This window comes from Oncorhynchus nerka, unplaced genomic scaffold (assembly GCF_034236695.1).
Source record: "Oncorhynchus nerka isolate Pitt River unplaced genomic scaffold, Oner_Uvic_2.0 unplaced_scaffold_8917, whole genome shotgun sequence".
Classification (NCBI taxonomy): domain Eukaryota; kingdom Metazoa; phylum Chordata; class Actinopteri; order Salmoniformes; family Salmonidae; genus Oncorhynchus; species Oncorhynchus nerka.
In genome coordinates this window covers 1-4,692 of record NW_027032404.1, presented here as the reverse complement: position 1 = coordinate 4,692, position 4,692 = coordinate 1, and the positions used below count along the sequence as shown (strand labels likewise).

Below are 4,692 nucleotides of genomic sequence, written 5' to 3'. Positions count from 1 at the left end.
GCCATCCAGAATCTGTCCACTGCCAGATCCAAGGAGCCATCCAGAGTCTGTCCACTGCCAGATCCAAGGAGCCATCCAGAGTCTGTCCACTGCCAGATCCAAGGAGCCATCCAGAGTCGGTCCACTGCCAGATCCAAGGAGCCATCCAGTCTGTCCACTGCCAGATCCAAAGGAGCCATCCAGAATCTGTCCACACACTGAAGATGGAGCAAAGCCCCTCTCTCACCATCCTGCTGCTGGTACTGGGCCTCTCTCAGGCCCAAATGGCTGTAGACATCACTGAGAGAATTCTGACCGCTAATAACGGCTCTGATGAGATGCTGATGGAGGGAGACCTGGTGGTACCAAGAACCAGAAACGCCATGCAGTGCATGCAAGGAGGAAACAGCTGCCTGTGGAAGAAAGCCTCTAGCGGATACATTGAAGTGCCCTACACAATAGAAGACAGCAGATTCACTCCCTCCGACATGAAGGAGATTGAGCACGCCGTCCAGTCGTTCCACAGCAAGACCTGCATTCGCTTTGTGCCACGTGGCAACCAGAAAGACTACATCAGCTTTGAGAGTTTGAGCGGCTGCTACTCTTCTCTCGGGAGAATTGGAGGGAAACAGACGGTCTCTGTTAACAGCGTTGGCTGCATGTTTCTCGGCATCATTCAGCACGAGACCCTCCACGCTCTGGGATTCCAGCACGAACAAACCAGAGCGACCGTGACCAGTACGTCACCATCAACTGGAGTAACATCGACTCTTACATGGCCAATAATCGATAAACAAAACACCAACAACCTGAACACTCCCTATGACTACAGCTCTGTCATGCACTATGGAAAAACAGCCTTCTCTATCAACGGGATGGACACCATCACCCCCATCCCCAACCCTGACGTGTCCATCGGCCAGAGACAGGGACAACCACCATTACCACCCTGAGGATCAGACTCTACGGCTGCTGAGAGGAAGACATCAAGTCACAGGAGGAGGAGAGTAAAGGTGAAGATGTCTACAATACAATCTGACACATTATCCAGTGTCCTGTTCATTCAAATCATCAGCCGTGTGTTATTCACAATAATTCACGGCTTCTCATGTCTTATTGCCTTATCGGATTTAGATGAAATAAATATTTTGTAGTACAGAACAATGTGGTTTTCTGTATCACTTTGGATTGAAACATAGAAATAAAAGCATTTGAAACAACATTATTGAATCTTCCGTGTTTCTCTGATGACACTATGGTGCTGTATATATGTTGACAATGTATCCTCCAATGTTTCCGGAAGATGCTGTAGCCTGGTTCTAGCCTGGTTCTAGCCTGCTGGTAGCCTGGTTCTAGCCTGGCGGTAGCCTGGTTCTAGCCTGCCGGTAGCCTGGTTCCTAGCCTGCCGGTAGCCTGGTTCTAGCCTGCCGGTAGCCTGGTTCTAGCCTGCCGGTAGCCTGGTTCCCAGCCTGCCGGTAGCCTGGTTCTAGTCTGCCGGTAGCCTGGTTCTAGTCTGCCCGGTAGCCTGGTTCTAGCCTGCCGGTAGCCTGGTTCTAGCCTGCCGGTAGCCTGGTTCTAGCCTGCCGGTCGCCTGGTTCTAGCCTGCCGGTAGCCTGGTTCTAGCCTGCTGGTCGCCTGGTTCTAGCCTGCTGGTCGCCTGGTTCTAGCCTGCTGGGTAGCCTGGTTCTAGCCTGCTGGTAGCCTGGTTCTAGCCTGCTGGTAGCCTGGTTCTAGCCTGCCGGTAGCCTGGTTCTAGTCTGCCGGTAGCCTGGTTCTAGCCGGGCGGTAGGCTGGATTCTAGCCTGCTGGTAACCTGGTTCTAGCCTGCTGGTAGCCTGGTTCTAGCCTGCTGGTAGCCTGGTTCTAGCCTGGCGGTAGGCTAGTTCTAGCCTGCTGGTAACCTGGTTCTAGTCTGCCGGTAGCCTGGTTCTAGCCGGGCGGGCAAGCTAGTTCCTAGCCTGCTGGTAACCTGGTTCTAGTCTGCCCATAGCCTGGTTCTAGCCTGCTGGTAACCTGGTTCTTAGTCTGCCGGTAGCCTGGTTCCTAGCCTGCTGGTAACCTGGATCTAGTCTGGGGTAACCTAGTTCTAGCCTGCTGGTAACCTGGATCTAGTCTGGGGGTAACCTAGTTCTAGCCTGGCGGTAGCCTGGTTCTAGCGCAGGTAGCTTGGTTCTAGCCTGCTGGCAGCATGGTTCTGTAGCCTGCTGGTAGCTTGGTTCTAGCCTGGTGGTAGCCCTGGTTCTAGCCTGCTGGTAGCTTGGTTCTGGTCTGCTGGTAGCCTGGTTTAAGCCTGCAGGTAGCCTGGTTCTAGTCTGGTGGTAACCTGGTTCTAGCCTGCTGGTAGCCTGTTCAAGCCTGGCGGTAGACTGGTTATAGCCTGCTGGTAGCTTGGTTCTAGCCTGGTAGTAGCCTGGTTCTAGCCTGGCAGTAGCTTGGTTCTAGTCTGCTGGTAGCCTGGTTCCAGTCTGCAGGTAGCCTAGTTCTCTAATCTGGTAGCCTGGTTCTAGCCTGCAGGTAGCTTGGTTCTAGCCTGCTGGGTAGCATGGTTCTAGCCTGCTGGTAGCTTTGTTCTAGCCTGGTGGTAGCCTGGTTCTGCCTGCTGGTAGCTTGGTTCTAGTCTGCTGGTAGCCTGGTTCTAGTCTGCAGATAGTCTGGTTCTAGTCTGGTGGTAACCTGGTTCTAGCCCTGCTGGTAGCCTGGTTCCAGCCTGCTGGTAGCTTGGTTCTAGCCTGGTAGTAGCCTGGTTCTAGCCTGGCAGTAGCTTGGCTCTGGTCTGCTGTAGCCAGTTCTAGTCTGCAGATAGTCTGGTTCTAGTCTGGTGGTAACCTGGTTCTAGCCTGCTGGGTAGCCTGGTTCCAGCCTGCTGGTAGCTTGGTTCTTAGCCTGGTAGTAGCCTGGTTCTGCCAAGCAGTAGCTTGGTTCTAGCCTGCGGTAGCCTGGTTCTAGCCTGCCGGTAGCCTGGTTCCTAGCCTGCCGGTAGCCTGGTTCTAGTCTGCCGGTAGCCTGGTTCTAGCCTGCCGGTAGCCTGGTTCTAGCCTGCCGGTAGCCTGGTTCTAGCCTGCCGGGTAGCCTGGTTCTAGCCTGCCGGTCGCCTGGTTCTACTCGCCGTATTCGGTTCTAGCCTGCTGGTAGCCTTTGGTTCTAGCCTGCCGTAGCCTGGTTCTAGCCTGCCGGGTAGCCTGGTTCTAGTCTGCCGGTAGCCCGGTTCTGTGCCGGGCGGTAGGCTAGTTCTAGCCTGCTGGTAACCTGGTTCTAGCCTGCTGGTAGCCTGGTTCTAGCCTGCTGGTAGCCTGGTTCTAGCCTGCTGGTAGCCTGGTTCTAGCCTGGCGGTAGGCTAGTTCTAGCCTGCTGGTAACCTGGTTCTAGTCTGCCGGTAGCCTGGTTCTAGCCGGGCGGTAAGCTGGTTCTAGTCTGCTGGTAACCTGGTTCTAGTCTGCCGGTAGCCTGGTTCTAGCCTGCTGGTAACCTGGTTCTAGTCTGCCGGTAGCCTGGTTCTAGCCTGCTGGTAACCTGGATCTAGTCTGGGGGTAACCTAGTTCTAGCCTGCTGGTAACCTGGATCTAGTCTGGGGGTAACCTAGTTCTAGCCTGGCGGTAGCCTGGTTCTAGCCGGCAGGTAGCTTGGTTCTAGCCTGCTGGTAGCATGGTTCTAGCCTGCTGGTAGCTTGGTTCCTAGCCTGGTGGTAGCCTGGTTCTAGCCTGCTGGTAGCTTGGCTTCTAGTCTGCTGGTAGCCTGGTTTAAGCCTGCAGGTAGCCTGGTTCTAGTCTGGTGGTAACCTGGTTCTAGCCTGCTGGTAGCCTGGTTCCAGCCTGGCGGTAGACTGGTTATAGCCTGCTGGTAGCTTGGTTCTAGCCTGGTAGTAGCCTGGTTCTAGCCTGGCAGTAGCTTGGTTCTAGTCTGCTGGTAGCCTGGTTCCAGTCTGCAGGTAGCCTAGTTCTAATCTGGCGGTAGCCTGGTTCTAGCCTGCAGGTAGCTTGGTTCTAGCCTGCTGGTAGCATGGTTCTAGCCTGCTGGTAGCTTGGTTCTAGTCTGCTGGTAGCCTGGTTCTAGTCTGCAGATAGTCTGGTTCTAGTCTGGTGGTAACCTGGTTCTAGCCTGCTGGTAGCCTGGTTCCAGCCTGCTGGTAGCTTGGTTCTAGCCTGGTAGTAGCCTGGTTCTAGCCTGGCAGTAGCTTGGCTCTAGTCTGCTGGTAGCCTGGTTCCAGTCTGCAGGTAGCCTGGTTCCAGTCTGCAGGTAGCCTAGTTCTAATCTGGCGGTAGCCTGGTTCTAGCCTGCAGGTAGCTTGGTTCTTGCCTGCTGGTAGCATGGTTCTAGCCTGCTGGTAGCTTGGTTCTAGCCTGGTGGTAGCCTGGTTCTAGCCTGCTGGTAGCCTGGTTCTAGTCTGCAGATAGTCTGGTTCTAGTCTGGTGGTAACCTGGTTCTAGCCTGCTGGTAGCCTGGTTCCAGCCTGGCGGTAGACTGGTTCTAGCCTGCTAGTAGCATGGTTCTACCCTGCTGGTAGCTTGGTTCTAGCCTGGTAGTAGCCTGGTTCTAGCATGCTGTTAGCCTGGTTCTAGCCTGGTGGTAACCTGATTCTAGCCTGGCAGTAGCCTGGTTCTAGCCTGCCAGTAGCCTGGTTCTAGCCTGCTGGTAGCCTGGTTCTAGCCTGCTGGTAGCCTGGTTCTAGTCTGACGGTAGCCTGGCTCTAGTCTGGCGATAGCCTGGTTCTAGTCT

General features: G+C 54.8%; 1 pseudogene; it reads left to right on the top strand.

Annotated features, from left to right (window-relative positions):
• Positions 1-203: 203 nt before the first annotated feature.
• Positions 204-955, top strand: LOC115120296 (hatching enzyme 1.2-like; annotated as a pseudogene).
• Positions 956-4,692: the final 3,737 nt, after the last annotated feature.